The sequence below is a fragment of the Magnolia sinica genome, chromosome 14, assembly GCF_029962835.1.
Source record: "Magnolia sinica isolate HGM2019 chromosome 14, MsV1, whole genome shotgun sequence".
NCBI lineage: Eukaryota > Viridiplantae > Streptophyta > Magnoliopsida > Magnoliales > Magnoliaceae > Magnolia > Magnolia sinica.
This window is the reverse complement of record NC_080586.1, coordinates 42,750,391-42,777,061: the sequence shown is the minus strand read 5'-3', so window position 1 is coordinate 42,777,061 and position 26,671 is coordinate 42,750,391. Positions and strand designations below refer to the sequence as shown.

The following is a 26,671-nucleotide window of genomic DNA, read 5'->3' as shown; positions in this document are numbered from 1 at the left end:
GTCCACATACACATGGCCCACCAGCTACATACATCAAGGTGGCACCACGTTTAGGTGCTGGATGGCACGGATGGCACGCATACATCATGTGAGGTCCAAGGATCAAGCTGATAATTGAGTTTTCCCTTCAACAAGGTCTGCCCAAAATGAGCAGCAGGTGGGCAGCAAGGTGGGGCTCGGTTGGACAGTGGGTGCGTCCCATCTGGTGGACGGTATGGATAAAAAACACATACATCATAGGTGGGCCATTCAATCAAGGGGGGGGGGGGGGAGAGAGAGACAGAGACAGAGAGAGAGAGAGAGCTCTGCCACTATGAGCTCCTCTAGCAATTACAATGTATACATCAAATGAGTCCCACCGAATGTGGACCCTCAAATCATAAAATCAACGGTGGAAATCCCTTTTTCACCAATCAAATGCAAGGTCTAGATGACCTTTAAACAATTGGAAAACAAACATTATGATGGGGTTCATGGAGAATAGCCCCATTATGGGATGAACATATGGATCATGGTGGGCCATCGACCACACCTAAGGTCCAAAGTGAGATCCATACCATCTATTGATAGGCCCCACTTGGCCCATCATAAAAAAAATCACAATCTAATCCTATAAACACCCACCGATTGTCTTCTTCTTTAGCTCCTTGGAATCCTTGACTCCTAAGCTCTTTATTTGATGGAGGATAATGAAGATTGAAGGGTTGGATGGTGAGATTTGGGGTAAGAAAGTGGGCCTAACACTTAGCTTCTTTTCTCTCCTTAGGATTTTTCTCTTATGGTTGCTTGGGAAATGAAGGGAGATAAGATGGAATGGGAGAGATATGGGAGAGAGGAATGGGTGTTGTAAAAAGAAATGACATGAAGGGTATGGGCTTGGTTAACTTTTGGGTGAGAGAGGGATGGGTGACATGCCTTATTGGTAAGAGAGGGATGGGCTAGGTATGGGTTGTGATGGGATGTACTTGACTTGTGATTGATTGATTAATGTGATGTTTGGGTAGAGATTCTCTCGAGATTCGCAATGCGTGGCTTTTTCTCGAAATAAATGTGGGCCCACAACTCCTAGCTTCGGTATTGCATCAGTGCGCAAGACACGGCATTGGAACCGCGGCGATGGCGCGATCGCAATGGTACAAGTCTAAGGTCGAGTCGACTCAGATCTACGGGATGTGACTTAGGATAACACGCAAATGCCGATTACAGGTCGCGGGTTGCCAGAATTCGACGGAGAGGATCGCGAGAATCTAAGAAATGGTACGGATTAGGATACGGGCCTTACACCCCTACCTATGCTAGCCATCATTCTCTTATTCTTTTTCTCCCCATTTTATCCTTCCATCGTCCCCTTATTCCCTCCCTATCCTAAAATCTCTACCACAATAACTCCTTAACTCCCTATCATTTTTACCATTTCCTAGCAAGAGTAGAGAGGGATTAAGAGAGAGAGAGAGAGAGAGAGAGAGAGAGAGAGAGAGAGAAATATTAGAAAGATTATGGAGAAATTAAGAGGGAAAGAGATAAAAGAAAGAAAGATTAGGGAGAGATTAAGAAAAAAGAAAGAGAACTTGTGAGAGTATGAGGAAAGATCAAGAGACTAAGAGTAAGGGAATAAAGAAGAGTGAGATTAAAGAATATTAGGGGTGAAGAGGAGCTTGGTAGGCCATCCGATCGCCGATCCGAGACGATCCAACCATCCATCCTTCTAAGTGAGTGCATGGGATGGTCAAAACCCTTTCATTCTTTGTGATTTCTCTATTTTGGTGGGCCCATAAGGGTGGGACCCACCTTGATCATGTATTAAGTATGTGGTAGACCCCATAGTGGCGGGGGCCACCTCGATGGCCGGATTTATTTCCTTTCCTTTCCCTTTCTTTTCTTATTCTCATGGTGTTGTGGGACCCACAAGTGGGCCACGCTATTGGAAAGCGTGTCTCGCGAGCTATCATAGCGTGGATCACCTTGTGTGGCCCACTGTGATATTTATTTTCTTTTTAAACCAATTGATTGTATAAGCACACTTGAATGGTGAAAATAAACCAAAAATTAATGTGATCCAAAGCTTCTTAGCCCCACCATGAGTTGGACATTCAAATGGATGGAGTGGATTTCCTAGGTGGACCCTACCTCACCCTTGAAACACAAAGGAGGGAGAGGGGCAGTGGCACCATATCCCTTCACACAAAAATGTCCAGAGACATGTCTCTTGCACAATTACCTTCTAAAGCTACCATGTGGACTTCACTCGTGGGGCCCATCATGATGTGTATATATATCATCTACACCGTCCATCCGATTTCCCTTCTCATTTTAGGCGTTAAGTTAAAAAATGAAGCTAATCCGAATCCCAGGTGGGCCATACCACAAATGCTATGGGGTTGGGTTACCCACGCCATTTCTTACTTTTTTCGCATGGGAGATTTGGAGTGAGTTTTCACTCGTGGGACCCATATTGATGTATTTCTTAGATCGACACCATCCATCCATCTGTTGGCTCATTTTAGCCATGGAGCCCAAAAATCTAACTGATCCAACCATCAGGTGGACCACACCATGACCAATGGTGGGAGTGGGAGCACCCCATCACGTCAACCATGCCAAGGGTGGGGGCGTCCCAACCATGGACCCCACCTTGATGTATTTGTTTAATCCACGCCGTCCACCACGTTCCCCATGTCGTTTTAGGCTACAAATCGAAAAATGAGACAAATCTGAGTTCCTAGTGAACCGCAACGAGGGAAACAAAGTCTCACTGTTGGAACTTTCTAAAGCCTACTGTTTTGTGTATAAGTGGTGGACCTATCCATCATTACACTCCTTTAGTCCATAGAGAGTTGGCCGATATAATGGATGGAGTGGATTATCCACTAGTGGATCCCGTATAGTAGAAAACAATATATATATATAAAGGAAGAAAGAGAAAAACAACAACAACAAATAAAATGTCACTGACCTAGTGCGTGAGGGGCGGAAGACCATTTGGGCTGGCCCCCACATTTGGACCACGCCTTGATTCATTTGTTTAATCCACACTGTTCACCATCTTCTCCATATAATTTAAGGCCATGTGCTAAATTTTGAGGCAAATCTGAGTCTCTAGTAGGCCAGACTAAGGGAAATAATGCCCATTTGTCGAAACCTTTTAGGGCCCAGTTTGGAGTCTCTGATCATCCAAACCAGTCTTAGTTAGAGTCTATTTGACCTCATTTGAGGTGGCCAAGATGGTGGATAGATTAGATTATCTACTTGGAGCCCACATTAATAATATATGCAAAACATATATTGAATATAATAAAACCATGAAAAATGCATGAATGCCATTCACGTGAGCGTTGACCCATTCTTGGCCAAGGGTCTCACGAGTGGGACCTGTTCAGATGTTTATATTGAATCCACACCATCCACCATCCTTGCAAGATCATTTTAGGCCTTGGGTTAAAAGATGAGATAGATTCGGGTCTCAAGTGGGCCGCATTGAGGGAAACAAACCATTGCTGTTGAAATCTTTCAAGGCCCATTGTCGAGTCACTTTTCGTCCAAATTAACCTAAATCAGAGCCCATTAGGCCCACTCGAGATGGGCTACACGGTGAATTGAGTAGAAAATCCATGTGAGACCTGCACTAATGATACATAAATAAAAAAAAAAAAAAAAGTGAAAAGTGTCAGGTGGCAATAATGCCCAGTGACGTGGGGGAGGAAGCCTCCTTGGGCTACACCCCACACATGGGACCCCACATGATGTATGTATAATATCCACTCCATTCATCCATCTTATCAAACCATGTTAGGCCATGGGCCCAAAACTCAGGTTGATCCACATCTCAGGTGGGCCGCGCTATAGGGTAATGCGGGGGTAGAAAGCTCTTGGACTTGGGATTTCTTAGTTTTGGGATCCCTTGGAGTTGGGAATCCTTGGAATTGAGATCCCTTAGGTCTTTGGTTATGTTTGGCATCTTGGATTCAAATCCATTTATTAAATCCATGGTTTTATTAAATCCACTTAAGCATATACTTTACCTGAACTGATGAACTCCCAAGACTTAGATGGGCTATGAACATATATGATCACATCCTAGTAACTAACCAATGACTTGTAACCATCAATTTACGTTAGCAATGATCAGACGGTGCAAATCATTCTACTGAAGTAATTATAGTGATGTCATTGATAATCTGATTATTTTGGGACATCATTAGTGCGTCATTTGCCCAAATGGATTATTAGCCTAGTAACACACGTGTTGTACATGTGGGTGTCCATTCAGGTCACTCCCAGTGGACCCCGCCTTGTTATATATATTTTATTCATGCCTTGCAAGCTACATGAGAAGCTGATGTTAGTCTAACGTGGGTCATACCACATAGACTTCTATATTTTTTGTGGGGCATGTCGTTCAGTTCCCACTCTCTATATATGATGTGCTGATTAAGGCCGATTATTGTCTGATATGTCTGATAACATGCCAATGTACTTGGCCTGGTATGACACACTAAGAACATGCTTAGTATAATGACATCATGTCTAGACATATGCTCATAAGCATCATTTGTATGCATGTTGTGGGTGGTGATTGATCATAGCATATGTCATTGGGCTAAGATACTTAGGGGACGCCATATGAGATAGGGCTACCCCACATGATTGCGTCATACGCGTAGGTTTGATGCATGACCTGGATGTTATGACTCATGCATTTCGCATCTTGTATGTCATGATCATTTTACGCCCTAGTGACATCAGGGTCATGGCCTTCACAGGCATATCATGGATGACCAGATTTGATACCGAAAATATTTGTTCTAACATTAGAGCGCTATGGATGTTCTTCGGTGAAAGTCCCTAAACCGTTGTGGTACTAGTAGGATGCTTCAACGTTGATGTCAAGTGAATAACATGAGCGCCCGAATGCCGAATACCAGTAGGCCGTGTCTCCCACTGTATCGTGGTCAATTGAAAAGGGGTGTGACCTTATCCACTTGAGGGTAGGGGGTTGTAAGCTAGGTTGAATTTGACCAACTTGTAAATGGGTCTGCTATCAATGAGCCGTGTGGGCATTGGCATACCACTGGCAAGGTGAATAGTGAGGTCTCTTGTACTCACTCAGTTATGTGGGCGATGGGGCGGCAGCCAGTGTTGGAGAGTACTAGACCTCGGTGATGTTTCCAGTGATGAATCATATTGATACATGAACTAGTTGAAGATTAACATGCTTGCATTGCATCTTTAGCATATGACATTCGGCCATGTAGGCCTTGCATTGCATAGCCTTGGTATGGCTAACATCATTTATGGACTTGGCAGTTTAGTCTTCCATCATTTTCACTTATTTTGACATTTGTATGTTTGGCACATGCATTGTGCATGCACACACGCACTCTCTAAGCTTCGTAGTAAGCTTATGCACATTTGTTATGTGTAGGTTATGCTAGACCGCATCAGCATTAAGGTAGGAGCATGTGCCCGATCTTTTGGAATTTTGTTATATGATGTATTTCCCTTTCAGCACTGTACTCAAATGTTATATTATTGGATATATAGTGATGATGTTTTGGTGACTTGGGTACACTTGTAATTATGATCCTTTACAAAAATAAATAAAAAAAATCACCTTGAAAATCTTCCTTATAGGATCCCAAGATTAGAACTTGGCGCATGGGAGCTGGGAGTCGAGAATGGGGTATTACGGAGGCTGTTGACACCTAATTCGATGGCTGTGAATTTTGTGAGCCCGGTTCCCGAGTTTGGGGCGTGACAGGAGTGAGAGATAAAAATGAGGATTTCAAGTAGGAGCGACACATAGTTAGAAGGATAGTACAACTAATGATTAACTTAACATATCCATTGGCTTGGATCACTAAAAACAAACTCAATCATATGAAGAGTTTAGATCATTAAAAGCAGATCCAAACATATGAAGCATTTGGATCTCCAAATCAGCCAACCATATGAATGGTTTGAATAGACTAAAATGGCCCAATTATGGCAAAAGTTTCAATAGTTGAATGCCACGAGCAATTTAGAGGTTTAGATCAGTAGAAACAAGCTAAATCCAATAAACAATTTGAATGATTGTAAAAGAACGCATCTATGTTGGCAATTTGGATCACTAAATAATCAAATACAAGCCAACCATAAGAATAGTTTGAATTTAATAAAATGAGTCCACTCGTATCAATGATGGACCATTCAAATTGTACAAATGCAAACAGTTTGCATCATTAGAAATGGTATGGTATAGCCGACACTAGGGGAATCTTTTGCCGGCTCTAACTAAAAACCGGGCGTTGGCAAAAATCCCTATAAATACAAAAAAAAAAAAAAAAAAAAACCACCCTACTGTTGTTTTTTAAGACAGAAAATCTCTCCCTCGCTCCCCACCCCCAACTCTCTCTCTCTCTCTCTCTCTCTCTCTCTCTCTCTCTCTCTCTCTCTCTCTCTCTCTCTCAATCTCTGTTGCAGACCTCGAAAGGTAATTTTCACTTTCTCTTTCGTTATTCTATCTTTTCCAGCCCTAATTTCTTCTATCTCTGTTTGCGATGATTTGAGGAGAGGATTTCATTCTGTTTTGGAAAATCTAACATGAGTTTTGTTTATTTTCTGATGATTTTGCTTCTTGCTTGGGATTTCTGAGGGTTTTTATTGGAGGTTATTTTCAAATCAGTAGATTTGGATGTGTTGTCAATATTTTTTGCTTAGGTCTCACATTTTCTACTTTTATAGGTTTCTATGGATATTTCACATTGCCGGCGGTGGTTTCTATGGAGCATTTAGGCTTCTCCCTTTTTACCAAGAAACTAGATCAGGCACATAACATGGGTCTTTAAAAGACTCGAAGAAGGCCTGCAAATCCATTCACATGTTTTCCTCCACGGGCTCGACTCAAGCCCGTTCATGCAGACCGTGCTGTTGAATTTCTATGCGAAATATGAAGAGATTGGGTTTGCACATGGCATGTTTGATGAAATTCCTGAGAGGAATTTGATCACATGGAGTGCGATGATTAGTGCGACTCAATCACCATGTGGAACAGAAGTGAAGCGTGTTTTGCACATTTGGAGGTATCTATATGGGAACCTCATGTTAACTTTCAGTTGGTTAGTCTGCAAGAACAAGGTGCTCACGACTAACCATTTGAGAAACAGACAAATGATCACCCAATCGGTGCATTTTATGCTTGTGGGATACATAAATAGTTGATCACCTATCATGCCTGCTCTTTCGTGTAGAAAATTTGGTGGTGTTTTCTATTTTGTTGGAGGCCACTTATGCCCGGAAAGAACATTTTGTAAAACGATGAAGGAAAATGACCCTGCATAGGTTCGTCTTGCTAGCTCGTCTTAGCTGCTCGTTGGTCAGTTTGACAGCAACAATTACCAGATCTATAGAGATAAATCGTGCTCCCCAGATTGGGATTTTCGAAATGCAAAGTCGCTTGTTGTTGAATGGGCTAAGGACTCCAATACCTTTGTTGGCTACCTTATTAAAACTTTATTGAATAGTTGGAAGGGCTAATTCTTCCTTGTTCGATTTTTTTTTTTAGTTTTTTAATGAAGCTTCGACTATGCTTCAAGTACAAAAAATAAAAACAAAGAGAAGAAGAAGAAGAAGAAGAAAAGGGAGTCCACATGGTCGGCCCTTTTTAATGCGTTTCTTTAATTTGCCACGACAATTAGGAGTGATATGAGAAATATTGGTACACGGATAAAGGAGGAAATTTATCTTTTGTTTGGCATGTATCAAATCAAGTCCAATTAAGTTTAATTGCTTCTTCAGTATGTCACTTGACCAAACACACCCTCAGCCTTTTGATTCCATTTCATGTTTGTTTTTCTTTAGTTTTGTTGCCAAGTGCATTTCAAATGTTATTGTGGTTACATTATAATGGCATTCTTGCATGGGATTGCCGTCTTACACTTCCATGACTGCTTATCCATGTCGTGATATGATTTTTAAAGACACCTGTTATTCTTTTCCTTATTTTACATTTCTAATAAAATGTAAGCTGCCTTTCACAGAAATTGAAGGAAGGGAAACATGCCACACTATCACTGTTGAGGTATGCCTTCAACTACTACCTTTTATTCTTTTGTACTCTCCCATTTTCCATTGTGGATATCCACATTATTGTTTTTGGAGTTTTTAAAGACTGTTTTTAGAAGGATACTCTCTGTTATTAATTTTCCAAGGTAACAAAAGCTCTCATTACATGCTCTTTTATAGGCCAAAACAACTAAGACAGTTAAGATAATTGGACAAAAGATAACTTGGCCAGTTTAAGATCTTTTCTAAAACACCATAAGATGAACTAAAAACTTATTAGCAAACTTCTAGCTCTTGTGTTGCCCAAGAAGAGTTACCAAACGAGAAGGTCTAGAAGTCATCTTGTGTCCAGCTTTGCCCTTGACATTAGCACAGAAAATCCCAGCAAAATATCTCGTCCCTTATAAAAGTAAAACAGTCTTGCTAATGGCTTGTATCAAAACCCAACTACCAGATCCTACTTAGAAAATAAAACACTCTTGAAACATCCCTAAAATGTTTCCATTTTTCCTCATATTCAAATAAAAACTGCTAAAACTTTAGATTTGGGAGTCTCCAAAATACTACCAACTATGAAAATCCCAAATGAAAACATCTCTTTTTTTGTATGTACCCAGACCTATGGATCCAGTTAATGCTGTCCTCACAGTGTGCTAGATGAGCAGGCATTGCCTCCCTGCATTGCACTTAGGAGAGGCCAGGAGTAAAGGAATTGCAACTGGTTGTATGCAGCCTTCTCTAGGAAAAATCATGCAGTTTCTAAAGCTTAGGAAAAGCTCCAACATGTAGCTGGTGGGTGTGGGCTCGTAGAAGTTGTTTTGGCAAGCCAGCCCTCAACTTGCTGTCTAGGTTCAACTTCTTTTATTGCCAGGGGTGGGTCTTTCGCATGTCGTGCATTGAAGGATATGATCCAGAGGCAATTCTTTTGGAGTCAATTCCTCTGTCACAAATTTGTGATTCTTATCTTTTTATGTTCTAAAAAAAATTGAAATTAATGTAACCCTTTAACTAACCATGTTCTTTCCCCGTTGATGTCTTCGGAAGCTCCGGCACGAAGACGATATATATATATATATATATATATATATATATATATATATATATATACACACACACATATATATATACATATATATATATATATGTGTGTGTGTGTGTGTGTGTGTGTATAAACTTTCTCAATAGTGTAAGAATTACATTATTTTTCGTTTGAAGCTAAAAACATCCAGCTAGATATTGAGGGAAATGATTGGCAAATATTCTAATCCAATAAAATTGGGATTGTCTACTATCCTTTTCGATCTGGCATGGTTAAGTCTTTTGTTGATATTGTTAAGGAAAAAAACATCCGTAAATTCTTGCAGGTTTTATGCTTGAGTGGAATACAGTTTTATTTATTTATTATTTCATACTGTTGTGATTGAATTAATTCTTACATCCATGCATGGCTTAGAGTGGATGGAGAAAGGAGAAGAATCTTCAACTAGAATAATGTCTCTAAGCTTAAAGACATTGTTTGAGCAGCTTGCAGTGGAAGTTGAGCCCAGTACCTTAGAAGCATTGGACCAAGAGAGAAGAAGTGTTCCTAGATCTACCAAATGAAATTACCCAAACAAGGTGGTGTTTGTAGGCTTGTAGCACCGTTACAAAGTCTGGATTTCAGAAAAGCTCGATAATTCAAATATCTGCTGTTGTTAGAAATTTCAATAAGAAAAAAAGAAAAAGATAAGGCTGATTTCAAGAAATTTCAAATCTGAAACATAAAACAAACACCACATCCGACCATTATATTGGCAATAATCGTCAAACTTTAGTCTTGTGTCAGTTTTTGAGATCTTGCCGAAATGGGCTGATATTTGGAAAACCTTGAACATAAAAATAGCATATTTTGATCATCTTCCTTGTAAACTTATTCCTACCACTGCAACAAAAATCGTCGAGATTTTGAAAATCTCATGATATTTTAGCATGAAATTAATGAAACAATGTTATCACAAGATTTTCAAAACACCAGCATTTTTCTTTATTTTTATTTTATTTTTTGCAATTTGTCATGAAATTATCCAGCTGTTAATGTAAAGAAACATTTAAAATTTTGAATAATTAAGTTTATAACAATATATTTAAAATTTGAAGTTATTTATTAATTTATAATAATATTTAAAAATTTTGGGTCTTGTGATATGGGACTTACAAATTTACTAACTTAAATATTAACTTAAATTAAACCGACTAAATTGTGGAACCCACCGTCACTAAGTTACAATCTAAAAATCAGATTGGTTGCACAATCTTAACCTCTGATTCACGGACACTTGTGTTTTGAAATAAGACCATTGGATTATTTATTTATTTATTTTTTCATTTTTAACCGTTCAATAAATGTCTTGCAAACAACATCTAGATTTCCAGATTTGGTGAATATAGTTAAGGAATCATGTAAGCCTGCTGCCATGACTTTCATACTAGATGCAGAGGTAACACATTATTTTGCCTGGATGTGCTCTTTAGTTCTATTTGGAGTCATTCGATTTGAAATTACTGCATTGGAGTTTTTTTTTTTTTTTTTTTTTTGGAAATAGAGTATGCATTGGAGTAAATTGTAGTGATAAATAATCCGTCATTTTTTTTGGTCGCTAGGTAGTTGCAGTGGATAGAAAGAATGGAAGCAAGCTGATGGCCTTCCAACAACTATCCTCACGAGAGAGAGGGACTAAAGATTCCTCGATTACAATGGATAGCATAAAGGTGCAGTTTAAATTCCAATTTTTTTATATTCATTCAAATTTGTTGTACTGCTCAAGTTGTTTATATTCTCAAACTTAATTTCATAACTTGTTCCTTCGTCTTGCTGTTTGTAAGTTTTATACTTTGTCTTCTCAATTTTTTATTTTATTTTATTTTATTTTTTTAATGTGTTTTCTTTTCAAATAATTGCATGCATCTTTTCTTGTTCTGTGCAGAAAACATTCTAGCAGGTGCCACTTTTAGGTGACTCATGTACTCAGCCTATGTTGACACACGTGCGCTATAATAATGCACTTGATTCTTAGACCACAACAGGTATAGATGCCACTTGGGCTGGCTCAACTTGAACCTGGTTGGCCTAACCCAAACTCTAACTTGGGTTTGGTCAAGGTTGGGTTGGGTTTGGGCTGAGGCCTTAGTCAAGCTAATCTAACCTCAACCCAACCTCATATGCAAAACAATATACATCATATACTTAACAAAGGGGATCCATCAGTTATCGCAGGTTTTCAGGAATGCCTCATTGCTGCTATAATCATAGTTAGCAGAACTCCTTTCTAAACTTGTAACTTTGAGAAATACTCGTATAATTGCTTTTATGTTTAAAAGTGTGTATATTTCAGAAGATTTATTTATTTATTTCCTGTGAAAACTGAATAATACTTATTTTTCAGGAAAAAAAAGAAGTAGAAATGTCCTTTCTTTAAAAAATAAAACTTTCTAAGGTAATTTAAAGTTAGTGATCTGTAGTTGTCATCCATTGATAGAAATATGTGGAAACTGGAAAGTGAGAAAATTTAGTGGAAGGATCGGTTTATTTTTGTTGATTACTTGGAAATGAAGGATTTGAGAAAGATAATTTGACCATATTAATCACAAACTTCTCCATCTCCCAATTTTGGCATCTTTGTTTCTTTGACTGTAATTTGATCATCATTAAAGATTGGAATTGAACACATACTGCTTTTTTTCCATATGACGTTTTGCTAACTATGAATATAATGTGCGTGTTGTTCATTTTTTTCTGTGGGATCCCAGTCTTTTGCAACATCGCTCATGTGCACACGTGTCCCAACTCGCACCGTCGATAAACTATACACTGCACCCTAGTTCACCTAGAAAACTCACCAAAGTCATTTGTTCTAGATGAGACCTCTATCATGTGGACCGCATCGTCATTGCGGTCGCAATGGTGAAAACTGTGTGTCAATCCGACGCTCCGTTAGTGAGATATGACCCATCGAATGTAAGGCCCAAATTATGTATCCAGTAACACAAGCAACCTTTATTATGCTATGCCCATTTGACTTGAGCCCATGTGGGCCTAAAGCCCACTTTTAGAACATGAAAATTACCAACAAATAGGACAATTGCTATATGACAAAATAAGAACCTACCACATATAAGACAAGCACTATAAGATAAAATTGGATTCTATCCCAAAACTCATCATTAGCTCTCTCCCCATGCCTTAGAAACTAATCATGGCTCATGTTCACCTCATCGTATACATGTATCCAATGCATGTCTTAATTTGTGCCTCATCACTTCAAATAACCAATTGCAACACTCCACTTCATCATCCACCATGCATCACCTACAACTCATAACCCTTATTCATCCATTAGGCAATGCATGTCTAGATTTCTTCCACCTTGGCCAAAGCATGCTTAGCACCATCCACCTCATCCATTTACGACCCATACCATACATCACATTCCACCTCACTTTTAGTACTAATGAGATCTCATGAACTTGCCACATCATTTTGCCACCTCAACCCTCAATTCCCTGTATAAGAGTAGGAGCTCTCTTGCACTTATTCTTTTTCTATACTTAGAAAAATTCTTAGATTTTAAGAGAGAGTGAGAGAGAGTGGGTCCAAGGTGTGGCCCACCATTGATCAAGAGTGAGTGGACCACACATCATCATCCAACCATCCATCCATTGAAGTGAGTCTACACCCCTCCTTCCATCTTCCTCGTCCTCCTCTTTCTTTCTCTTTTTATTTTCTTGATATGTGTGGGGCCCACTGGTGTGGAGTTCTTGTATGCATGTATTTATATCTATGGTGGTCAGCAAAGTGGCCCATATCAGTATGGTCCACCATGATGAACATCATATCTACACCCTTCATTTGTAATCCTGTTTTTGTTTCAGGATAGCAAGTACTAAAAATCATATAAAATCAACCATGCTAAGATCGGAGTTAAAACTTGAAGATATTATGAATCACAATATGAACTAACTCTGGACCAAATTTCGTAGCCATCCAACGGTCCAATCATCCGTAACATCAAGTTTACTTGGCTGCTGTCAAGCAGGACATGGAGGATTCCAATTTGCCTAAATGGACCCATTTTTAACTCTTTTAATGAATGTATTAAAAATATGTTCCATTGGATTCATAGAAAATCTAACCAGCTTTCCAATGGTATATAATAAGCCTCAATTGAAGTTCGGACGGCTGAGATCTTGGCCTTATACGAAAGATGTATTTGAGAGCTTATTATGACCATTCTTGTTTGGGCCATATCCGTGATTCCAACGGTCAGATGTATTTGATATTTGCTCTTAACTTACTTGAAATAGTTAATAATCATATGTATGGTCCCTATGGTCAGATTCTTTCATGATAAAATTTAAAAAATTTTGGACCAATAGATATTCTATAAGGACAAATCTTGAATTTCTATGTATGGTCCAGGTGGATCCAAGGCTCTGTATAGTTGGAAACCTATAAACGGCCTGAATGATGTATTCCTAAACCATCCATTAGCTCGGATTTTCCAACATAGAATCTGATCATAGATATTTGATGAAGACATTTCATGTGCTACTTGTATGTTGTATGTATGTTGACCATAATATTCATCCTCTTATTAGAGACACACTTGGTAGTAAGACCACTTTTGATTTATGTACTTTATTAGTTCATTTAATCTGGACAACCATGTATACTCTCTTATCTATACTTTACTAGTATGTGGGCCCTACTTGCCATTCTATCTATTTCCTTTCTTTTGCACTTTCTGTTTGTTGAAATTTTCTAAGTATTTAACTGTATTGCATGTAGGCCTCTTTGACACCTTGTGGTGGGCCCCACACTCTGTAGTTAAGGGTCCCACTTTAGGGGATGTTTAATCCTTATATAAGTGACCTGGGATATCCCACCTTTTTGTCAGGAATGATTCCCTAAGTGTTCAGAAATTGGGCCCTAAGTTGTGACAGACCCCGTTTATGAAAATTGTCTGATTGTTTGCGTTTTGTACCAACTTTGAGCCTTTGTAGTGGACCACACGTTGGAGGTTTAAGTAGGCCACCACTTGGAACCTCTAACCTACACTAATGAATAGATAAATAATACTTTAATTAGGCCAAATCAAACCTCACATGATCAGAGAGTGGATCCCAAAATGTGGTCAGGCATGGTTGTGTAGAAAAATTATGTGTAAAAAATCAAAGTGCCTATATTTGGCCTTATACCAGATATTACGTGTGCACAACCAGTTGGTCCCAACTTATAACTTTTGAAGTGCATATATAGTACAACCAAGGGCTCCTAACAGTACACTGAAATGTGGTCCCTTGTGATCATGAGATATACTTAAAATTGGGCCAAAACTAACTCTTCACTATATTTCCTGCACAGTTTCTCCAAGTACCTATGTTTGGGCCATCACTGTAAATTGTACTCACCCAACCAATGAGGCCTGCCTTATAATTTGTAAAGCCCATAAATAGGGCTACCAGGTGGTTATTCTCTTTCACCATATGTAGGCCCCATGTGATCATGAATCTGACTCTAAAATAGCCCAGAACCAACATTGCACAAAAATCTGTTTGATGTAAAATTTATGTGGGGCCACGTTAGTGGGTTCCACCACCTTCCCAAAGCATTTCATGCAGTATCTAAACTCTGAAAAATAACTCTCAGGTGTTGTTGGGCTCAAAACCTTAAGTCGGTCATCTAGTATGGGTTATCTTATATGGACCTTACCTTCCATGTGATAAGGCCCAATGAGATCTATGTGAGGCCCTTGTATGAGGCCCACTGTGATGTATATAAGGCCTATGTGATGAGGCCCATTGTAATATATATGAAGCCTATGGGATGAGGCTCATTGTAATGTGATGAGGCCCATGTGATGAGACCCATTGTGATGTATGTGAGGCCCATTGTGATATATGAGACTCTTGTGCAATGCCCAATTATGATGTTGACCTACCATGATATATATGATAATGTTTATGATGCCCATCCATTTTTCTAGCTAGTTTAAGGGCCATGGGCCCCATTGTGAGATAGTCTCTATAGTGGGCTGCATTCTAGGAGACAATGGTGGTTAAATGTTCACATTGTAAACTCCCTAGGGCCCATTGCTAAGCCCATTACCCATTGTAAGTTAGAATCTAAGGTGGGCCGCACTTTAGGAGCAATGATGTTTAAATGTCCACGTTGCAAACTCTCTAGAGCCCATTGTTAAGCCCATTTCTATTTTCCCCTTATTGCGCCCTCATTGAGAATAATGCATTTCACCATTACCCTGTAGTACTACTCAAATCTTGGAACCCATCTTGTGGCCATGATATGTTGGCCCGTTGTGATATGTAGTCACATTGTGATATGTAGGACCGTTGTGATTAGTAGGCCCATTGTGATATGTAGGACCATTGTGATATGTAGGCCCATTGTGATTGTATGAGGCCCATTGTGATTGTATGAGGCCCATTATGATTGTAGGATGCACATTGTGATGGTATGAGGCCCATTGTGATTGTATAAGGCCCATTGTGCGAGGCCCGTTGTGATTGTATGAGGGCCATTGTGATTGTATGAGGCCCATTGTGCGAGGCCCGTTGTGATTGTATAAGGCCCATTGTGACTGGATTAGGCCCATTGCGATGTGTAAGGCCCATTGTGATTGTGTGAGGCCAATCATTGTTATGATTAATAATCATGCATGGCATGCACCATGATTTACGCCCATATGCATCATTTGCATGCTTGTTATGAAGAGTGATTGACCATAACATATGCCATTAGGCTGGTTGTTTTCGGGACTTCTTGAGAGACGGAGTTGCCCCACATGAGCGCGTGGTACGCGCAGGACTGATGCATGACTAGATTGTATAACTCATGCATCTTGCATTTGTGTGATATGATTTCTATTCGCCCTAGCGACATTAGGGCTGAGGCCTCCACAGGCATATTGTGGATGGTAGGATTGGACATCGAAAATGTTTTGGTTCTAAATGTGGCACCATAGATGTCCCTGGGTAAAAATCTCTAAACTCTTATAGTACCAAGAGGATGCTCCAATGTCGAGACTGAATGGATGTATAAGCGCACGAGTGCATAATACCATTATGCCGTGTCTCCCACTATGTCGTGGTCGGTTGGAAGGGGGTGTAGCCTTACCCACTCGAGGGTAGGGGGCAATGCTAGGTTAAGTTTGACCAGCTCGTAAATGGGTCCGCTATCAACGTGTCGGATAGGTATTGGCAGACTATTGGCCAGGCTAATAATGAGGTCTCTTACGCTCACTTAGACTGCGCGCCTGGGAAAGGGGCAGTGCCATTTGGAGCGTACTAGACCCCGATGATTGTCTAGAGAGGAACCGTACTAATATGTGAATTCATAATAGGACTGACATGACTTGTGATTGCACCTTGCATATAATATTAGTCACATATGGCTTGCATCACATAACCTTGGTATGGCTGACAGCATTGTACTAAACCCTGGTGATGATCCCAGAGATGTACGATACTAATATGTGGACTTACTGAGCAGGAGTTATGTACTTAGTATTTGATTGATTCATTCATTCATTCACTATCCACTCGGGCTGGTGGTGTGCAACCAAATCATTATGTGTACCTTCGTAATGGACAGGATTTTGGTTGGGGTGCGCGACCAACCTGAGATCAAGAGTTTGCCACATTGAGTTTAGCTATCTAAATTTAGGTATAAGACTGATTTAAATAGAAGTCCCTTGTGATGAACCCCACAGCTTGCGATACCACATACTATTATCCCGACTATACACTCCAGCCTTGTCAATTCTTTTACATTGCATACTGCATTACATCCTCTGCATATGACATATTGTGACGTCCCGTCACTGTGGTCACATGTGGGCGGGCACACGTAGGCGAATGCTGATATGGGCAGGGCCTAGCGGGCCTGGCCGAGCTACCAGTGGTTAGCAAGCTACTGTGCACACAGTGTAGGCAGGACCTTGTCCCACATATTCGTGGATTCGTCAGGATTTGCATATTACATTGCATCCTCATCATATGACATTTGGTTTATTATGTCCTTGTACTTGAACAATTACACGTCAGCCTTGCCATTGCCTTTCCATCATATGTCATATAGTAGAAAATGAAATTTGATTATCTTATTCATGATGATTAGCTATTTTAATGATTCATGGTCGCTTGTTGAGTGACATGCCTATTATTGATGTCATGTTCATGATAACTTGTATAGTTATACAACATGCTTGATTGATAACCTACTCACCTATGATAACATGATTGGTTGATAACATGCTTATGGTTGTTTTGGATGTCTTTACGGGAGCGCTTTGATAAGACATGTTTTACTCCCGGCACGTAGTAGACTCACGAGTTGTGGTTTGCTCATACGTATGACTTACACTTTTCAAGATGTATTCAAGAGCTGTTGGAGTTTGCTATTGTTTCTTTCATTACTATTGAGCCGTGCACCATATCATGTGTGACATGTCGAACAGGTTCGTCTCTTCGATATGCGTTGATACCATGTGCAAAATGTGTAACCGCCTAAATAGATTAATTATTCAAAAAAAAATTCACACTAAAAAATCCTCCTTGTAGGATCCCAAGATCGAAATCTGGCATATGGGTGCGAGAGTCGAGAATAAGATACTATGGAGGCTGTCAACGCCGGATTCAGCGATCGGGAATTTTGTGAGCCCAGTTTCCGAGTTTGGAGCGTGACATTTTCAGTGGAATTTTCTCATCATTGATAAGAAAGCTGTGTATACTCATTAAACAAATTCTTGTAGTTGTCTGATCAGTGTGATTTGGGCGCTATGGTGTATCCATGATTGGGTCCACAGAATAGTCTGGGTCACCATGTGCCATCCGTACTGCACTTTGTATTGCTGCCTTGCTGGTTGTATAATAGGTAATTTGCAATATGCGTGCATACTTCTAAAATACTGCACTATACAATACTCACATATTATAATGCATGCTGTAAAATTTTCTTGTTACTAAGAAATTCTTTACTGCAGATATGTCGTCGACTGCTTTTATCGAGCCACTTCCAGTCATTGATTTTGTAACTCAGCTCTCGAATGGTGATGTCTTAGCCAGACCATTATCTGATGCTGATCGAGTGAAGGTCCGCTTTTCTTTTGTTTCTTCTGTTTGGATCTTGACGGTTTTCTTTTTTCTTTTTTCATTATTTTGGCATATTCCACAGGTGTGTCAAATTGTTTCAATGAAGTTTAATGGGACAGTTTTGCGATTTTTTTTTTCAAACTTCATTATAGAATTTTCCTCAGCTATTGAAAAACTAATTTAATTATTTTTCTCTTTTAATCTTATTGTTCTTGTTTATGATCGTCAACAAATTCCTTGGGAGGTGTGCTTTTCCTTTCTCCTTTGCCTGAAATCTTGCGGTTTTGTTCAATTTTCAACAAAACTCAAATTGTTTTGTTCGACTAAATTGAGGTAGGTGGTCTCAGGGTGGAGTTTTTAGATAGTGTTTTTTGGTGTATTTTGTCACTGTTCTCAAATTGATTTTTCTACTGTGGTATTGACAGATTAATAAGGCTCTTAGAGGTGTGAAGGTTGAGGTTACACACCTTAAATATACAGAGGTAATTATTTTAAAGAGACAATCCATTGTTCATGTATCACTATAACATTAAGGCAACTCCTAGTTGAATGAAGGGACATGGATCGTCCAATCAATAGATCTGGATTGTCCATTAGGTTCAGCCACACTTCACAGGCCACCATGCAAACTACATTTATTGGATTATCATAACGGTCAAAAAGTTGAACTTTCGTTTACTGACATTCTGTTTTCCAAAACTTGGATTTGTTGGTTAGAGTCATTTGGGGAAGGTGATTGTTTGGAATCATTAACAAATGTGCCCCACCAAATGGGTGGTTAATATGTTTATTGGACCTTTTTCATAGAGATCTCGACTCTCTATTTTATGGTTCTAGTAATTGGATGACTTGATTTGTGTCCCAATGAAGGGAGGGTTGGGCCAAAGGGACTGTTAAAATCATTTGATTGCTCTGTCTAGGTAGCCCTATGCAATTAGGAGCACATAATTTGTAGAGCTGTGGGAGCATTGGATCATTTCTCTAATTTAAATTTAAGTTTACTTGGTTCATAATTTCTGTGTTCAGATATCCCAAATACCAAAAGCATTAGTTAATGCATGCAAGAAAGTAGCCTTAACATAGGAGGAAAAAGTGCACAAAAGATGTTCCAATGTCGCACAAATAAAAATGCAAGTTATTCTGACCATGCCTCGAAAACATTCCAAAAGTATGCAGAGCAAGCGCATGCAATTCCTGGAAACTATTCTTAAGTGCATCAACATGGTGATTGACACTGGCTTTGTAGTTTGTCTTTGTTAATGCTTGTGTCAGAATGAAGTACCCTGAAACTTCATTTTTCTTTGGTTGGATGGTTCACCACAATACTTACCACAAAGATCCTTATGCAAAGGAGTTTGGCATCAAAATCAGTGGGAAACTTGCTTCGGTTGAAGCACGCATTTTACCTACACTCTGGGTAAGTAAATTGGTTTTTTTTTAACAAATGCGGGATTTGGTTCATTGACTAGCTAGTTTAACGACAGGAACTCCCTCCTTTGAGTGCTTTTAAATTTTTCATCATTGCTTCTGGTTGGTTTTGTAGCTTAATTCCCATGACACTGGTAGAGAAAAGGATTGCTTGCCCCAAGTGGGTCAATGGAATATGATGAACAAGGTATACTCCAGAAGTTGAAACTCACATTTTAACTATGCATGTTGGTTCTAATTGATGACTCCAAATTCTTAGGCTCTCGAATCTTGTTGTTGCGATTAAAAAAAAAAACTACAGCCCTGTCCTAGTTTCTGTTCATGTCTGAAATATGTTTTTCTTTAGCATATTGGGACATGGTTATTGTATTGCTTCTACAATTTGGTGCATAAATCCCTAATTCTATGCAATTTGATGTTTGTTTTTCTTTTTAATTATATTGATGTACTTTATGATTTGGGTTTTTTGTTTTATGTTCTTTACCTGATGAGTTTGTTTTGAAGCAAATTTCATGTTCATGGTTGTTCGTCAAATCATTGAAGTTCCCTAGTTTTATGCATCCTAATGATTTATTTTTTATTTTTTATTTTTATTTTTGAATTGATGCATTTATGATATTTTTTAGCTTGCCGGTTGGTTTCCAGTGCTGATTTCATGTTCAAAAGTTGTCAATTGAGCTGCTAGATTCTCCTATTCCATGCATTTAGATGATGTTTTCGTGATGCATTTTATGCTTGTGTTTATTTATTTATTTATTCCATTTTTATGTTTTTAGCTCATGGGTTTGTTTTCAAAGCTATTTTCCTGTTCTTCATGGTGTGTTGAATCGCTAAGAGCCTCAGTTCTTTATGATGTTTTTAATCCTTCTCTTGAGTAATATATTTGTACTTTGGGTTTCTATTTTGACGTTTTTTAGCTCATGGGTTTTCTTTTTCTTTTTTGATGGAGCTTTTTTCCTGTTTGTTATCATTTGTCGAATTGCTAATCCTCAATTTTCTATGTTGTATTGATGGGTTTCTTCCTTCTATGCATTTTATGATTTGTTCTTCTGTAATGATGGTTTTTAGCTCATGGTTTTGCTTTTGAAACTAATTACCATTCTCAGTCTTTTGTCATTCACTAAAAGGCAAAGGCCCAATTCTTAAACACTGGCAACATTTTTACTGTTTCTATTTTGTTGATACTTTTTGTGAAGTTGGCGTCTGTTATTTATTTTTAACTCATTGGTGTGCTTCTGAAACTAATTTGCATTTACATTCATCGGTTGAATTGTCAAAGGCTTGTCTTATGCATTCTGTTGATTTTTTCCTGTTTATTAAGGAATTTGGAAAGTGTGTTTTGGTTAATGATGGTTTTGCTTCTAGAACCAATTCTTTCTTGATAGTCATGGGTATGCTACTAAAGCAATTTGAAGTTGCTTGATCTTCTTTAATTGGATTGCCTTTCATTTAACCAGCATCACCAAACTTCAATCTTTCAAAAAAAAAAAAAAAGATGACAAGGGTTCGAACTATTTCGCATTTAATATTTAGCCATCTTCATCTTGCATGACTTATATCATGTTTTCAATGCCTTGTTTGAAAAATGCACTTGTGTAGGGCCTATTCCATGTCACTCTCATTTGGTGCGTGCATCTAACAAGCTCCAATACTATACTTACACCTAAAACCTGAGCACCTATCCAAGATTTTGGCCTTACCTTGTAATTGCCCTAGCCCAAATATGCCCCAATTATTGAGCTAAGGCACGTAAATGGCAGGGCCACCTTTGATTTAAAATTGTGGCTATTTTTTATGCTTCATCTCCATTCTTAATATATGCCATGTTGCCTTTACCTCTCTAGGAATGGTGTTGGGGCTGGTATATGCTAAGACGCGGAACCTTCTCACTCCAATAACCATGCATGCATGCTGGAACTTGGGTGTTGTCCTCAAGCTTACAATTCTTCAAGTGATTTGATTTGCCAATAATACCAGACAATTCCCGTTAGTTTGTCATTTTAATCGATGCCCACATGGAAATTCAAATCACCTTAGTCCATCTAGTTACAGCCTAAGTTCATCTGGGCAAACCAATCTCCAGTGTTGATTTTTTGCATCACCAATGATTAAATTGTCCAACTGCCTAGAAGACCTTTTGATTGCAGGCTATATGAATATCAACAGTGGAGATTGTTCAGCCCAGATAAGACCTAATTCACTTAGGGCATAACTAGGGAGCTTGGACAATCCCAATTTGACCTATATGCGTTTGGCCTATCTAGCCATTGATAGCTCTATTATATTGTTTCAACCTTGCAATTAATAGCTTATTTTTTAATTCATTAATTCTATCTTTGTGAAATGCTACTTTTTGATTTTTTTTTTCCTTGTGTGCAGGATTTGATCAATTGTGCTTTAATTTAGGCCCACAAGCACAGAAGCCTTTTGACGCCACTTGTGCTAGGAGTGGACCACACAGAGGAGTTTTTTAATGTATTCAAGACCATTTTCAACTTATTGTTGTGTGTGTGTGTGTGTGTGTGTATAATTTACTGGCCTGCGCCATGGATTATATGGCTTTTAACCGGGGCCTCCTTACGAGGGGGAGTGCCCACATTATCGCGTTGTACGCGCAGGATTGCTGCATGACTGAGTAGTGTGACTCATGCATCTCGCATATATGTGACTTAATCATTGTACGCCCTAGCGACATCAGGGCCGTGACCTCCACAAACACATCGTGGATGGCCAGATGAGACACCGGAAATGCTTGGTTCTAGCACTGTGGGCACGTAGGATGTCCTTGGGTGAAAATTTCAGAACCTCCTTGGTACCAGGAGATGCTGCAACGTCTAGACTGAGTGAAATATGAGCACCGGTGCCTATACCATGAGGTCGTGTCTCCCACTGTGTCGTGATCGGTTGGAAAGGGGTGTGGTCTTATCCACCCGAGTGAGTGGGCTATAAGCTAGGCTGAGTATGACCAGCTCGTAAATCGGTCCCCTATCGACGAGCCAAGTAAGTATTGGCAGACTGCTGGCTAGGTGGATAGTGAGGTCTTTTCTACTCGCTGGGCTGTGCAGCTAGGGAGGAGGCAGTTGGTGTCGAGTGTAACAAACCTCAGTGATTTCCTCAGAGAGCAACCGTACTGATATGTGGACTTATTGAGCAGGAATTGCATATCCATTCATTCATTCATTCACTATCCACTCGGGCTGGTGGTGTGTAACTATTTGTTACGTGTACCATCGCATGGCTAGGATTTCGTTGGGCGCGCGACTAACCTGAGATCAGGAGTTTACCACATTGTGTCTGACTATCCAAATTTAGGTATGGGACTGGTTTGGATAGAAGTCCCTTGTGATGGACCCCATAGCCTGTGATACTTCGTACTATCATCCCGACTTCACATTCCAGCATGGTCATTTCATTCGCACCGTATATCACATTGCATCCGTAGTACTTAGCATTTTGGGTTACTATGTTTTTGCACTTATATGGCCTAGATGAGGTTGATGGTATTCGTGGCTCGTCAGGATTTGCATATTGCATTGCATCCTCAGCATCTGTTATTGTCTTATTATGTTTTGCATCGCATAGCCTTGGTACGGCTGATAGCACTCATGGACTTACCAGTATATTTCCTCTTACTCTGATATTGTATGATTCATGATCTTGTCAGTATTTTCGCTTATTCCTATGATATGTGATTTATGGTATACTTGTCACTTATCTTGTGCAAACACTTTCACCACCCTCTAAGCTTTTATAAGCTTATGCACGATAGATGCATGCAGGTGGCGTTAGGTTGTAACAGCGTTGAGCTTAGAGCGTGCAGCTATCCTCTGGAGCTTTGATTTCGATATATGTATTTCCCTTTCAACATTGTATTCAAATGATTATATTAGTGGATATGTGATGACGATGTTGCCTTTATGATTTGGGTATACTTGTGGTTATGCTTCTTATGAGACAAATATACGTTGAAAAATCTTCCTTGTAAGATCCCAGGATCGGAACCTGGCATATATACACTGGGGGGCCGAGAATGGGGTACTACGGAGGCTTTCGGCACCGGGTTCGACGATCGGGATTTTGTGAGCCCAGTTTTCGAGTTTGGGGCGTGATAGAAATTAGTATCAGAGCATAACTTGGGAATACCTGAAGATAACATCACATATCTACTAATAGCTACCCTTAACCCTATGATTGTTGAGAACTTAGAATGGTTAGATCCCTGAGTTCGAATAACTTAGAGATTTTCTGATATAAATTCATACCGTTGAGATTGTGAGGCTGTATAGTATTCCAGTTTCGATCGTTTCTAATCCAGGATTCGAGGTCCAGTTGGATCATTGTAGTGTTGATGAGGCATTTTGGGAGTAGGAGGCTGAGATTCGCAGGTGTTGTCCCCATCTCTTAGGTGTTTAATTATGTTGTCATGTTATGTTCGGATAGGATTTCCCTCCCTTGGTGAGCTCTGTATTGGTTGTGTCATATTTTAAATTTCGAGAATGAAATTTTTATTACGTGAGGAGAGCTGTAAGACCTGTATCCTAGTTGTACTGTTCCGTCAACTCTCGTGATCCTTCCAATTGAATTCCGGCAACCTGCGACTTATGATCGACGTTTGCGCACGACCCTACGTCGTATCCTGTAGATTTGAGTCGGCTTGATCTAAGACATGTACCATTACGACCGTACTGCCATCGCGGTTCCAACGCAGTGACTCGCGCACCGACCCGATATGCAGGTCAAAAGATATGGGCCCGCATTTATTTCAAGAAAAAACACCGCGCGTTTGCAATCCCAAGAGACTCTCTACAACATATCCCATCAATTAATCATCAATCAATCAATTAAAGCTTTCTTTCTCCTCAAGTCAAGCAACCCCAAAGTCAACTCTTTCTCACCCTCTCTCTTACACACCCATACATGTCAAGTACACCATCACCTCACATCCATCACTTCATCATCTATCACTTCTCTTACAACCACCCTCTCTCTCTCTCTCTCTCTTCACATTTTCCAAGCACCAAAATGAGCTCACGTCCAAGCCTTTCCCAAGAGAGAAAAGTGGTTTTGTGGGGCCCACTTTCCCATCCCAAAATCCCTCATCCTAGCCATTCATTTTTCATCATCTTCCATCAAAGTGAAGCACAAGGGGATCGGCTTTCCAACGGACCAAGAAGATCGAATGATGGGTGCTCTATTAGGCTTAGATTTTCTTTTTTTGATGAAGGGCCAAGTGAGGCCTACCGATTGATGGTATGGATCTCACTTTGGACTCTAGGTGTGGCTGATGGCCCACCTTGATCCTCATGATCATTCCATAATGGGGCCATTTTCCATGACCCCCATCAAGATGTTTATTTTCTTTACATGGATAGATGTCATCTAGACCGTCCATTTTAGTGGAGAAGGAATCTCCCCGGTTGAATTTTGATTTAATGGGCCCACATGTATTGGGACCCACTTGATGTATGATCGAACGTAAGGGAGGGCCCATAGTGTCGGGGTCCCTCCATCATCACGTGTCCCTCTCTCTCTCTCTCTCTCTCTTCCTTTTTTTTGTGACGATATGGCCATGTGGCCCACCTAGATGGACCCCACTATGAAGCGTGTATTTAATCCAAACCATTTGTAGGTGGGGCACACTTTATGTATATATATGTATGTCCCACACCACCTAACCATGTGGTGGCCCTCCTAAGCAAGGCTCACCTTAAACGTATTTGTTATGCCACAAAAAAAAAAAAAACAGTCCAGCGTCTGGACGTGATATGGAGAAATAAATAAATAAATATTAAGCTTAGTTCAACAAGCTTTGGGGAGGGCCGCTTGTATAGGCCCCACCTTGACATATGGATCCCATCCACGCCGTCCATTCCATTCTCCAAGTCTTTTTAGGCGTTGAGACGAAAAATGAAGCTGATCTGAATTTCTGGTGGGCCATAACATGGCAAGCGATGTTTTATACCGTTGAAATCCACTTGTCATTTCGACACATCAAAACACATTGAATATTGGACTCATTGGGTTGGTCCCAAGCTGTAGAATCTAATGGCCAAGGTGGATTCCACTGATGCGGGCCCCACATACAAAAAATCTTGAAAATACATGTTTCTTTAAAAAAATAATAATTAAGCAACAGCAGCAGACGCTGCTGCTGACAAGAAAGGACGCCCAGCAGCGTCCTAGGCGCTGGAAACAGGGGTCCCATGCGTGGGCCCCATCGTGATGTGCATTGAATATCCACACCGTCCATTAGGTAGCCCCCTTGAGTGCAGTGGGCCACCCCAAAAATCAGACTCATCCGAAACTCAGGTGGCCCACACGGCAGGAAACAATGGTGATTGACGGCTGCCATTAAAACTCCTTTCTGGGTCACAGAAGTTTTGGAACATTATGAAATTTGTTTTTCCTATTCGTCTGGGTCCGCGTAACCTTATCAACGGTTTGGATGGAAAGTAAAAGCTATGGTGGGTCCCATGTGAGACCCACATTGGTGTATAGGTTTTATTCACGCGGTGGGAACCACCATGGTGTATGTGCTCTGTCCGCACCGTCCACAGCACTGGATAGTGGGACCCGCCCCACGTGTGGGACTCCACCTGATGTGTGTGCGTTTATGTGTGTGTGTGTGTGTGTGTGTGTGTGTGTGTGTGTGTGTATATACGTATATTATATTATATTGTATATATTATATATATTATATATAGATATATATGATATTATATAATATATACATGATGGTGGGCATTCATGGGACCCACTATGATGCATGTGTTGCATCTAAGCTGTCTAACCATTTTGAAAGCCATTTAAAGGCATTTTGAAAGCCATTTTAAGGCTTGAGACTAAAAATAAGACAGATCTATAGTTCAAGTGGACCCCACCTTGGTATATGTATGGGGCCCATTTTGATTTATTTATGGCCGTCCATTGAAGCCCACCTTGGTATGTGTATGAGGCCCATCTTGATTTATTTGTGGCTGTCCATTGAGGCCCACCTTTGTATGTATATAAGGCCCAAGTGATTAGGCCCATCTTGTCATATTTATGGCCCGTT

General features: G+C 39.9%; 1 long non-coding RNA gene across 5 annotated transcripts; it reads left to right on the top strand.

Annotated features, from left to right (window-relative positions):
- Positions 1-7,593: 7,593 nt before the first annotated feature.
- LOC131225806 (uncharacterized) lies at positions 7,594-22,123 on the top strand. Of its 5 annotated transcripts, none has more exons than XR_009161551.1 (8): positions 7,594-8,059; positions 9,497-9,660; positions 10,684-10,791; positions 18,081-18,190; positions 18,615-18,671; positions 19,216-19,606; positions 19,733-19,804; positions 21,997-22,123. It is a non-coding gene; the product is annotated as an uncharacterized LOC131225806 (long non-coding RNA). The 5 variants fall into 5 exon arrangements; XR_009161554.1 differs by lacking the exon at positions 7,594-8,059 and adding an exon at positions 11,007-11,034 and having other exon boundaries at positions 9,237-9,660; XR_009161552.1 differs by lacking the exon at positions 9,497-9,660.
- Positions 22,124-26,671: the final 4,548 nt, after the last annotated feature.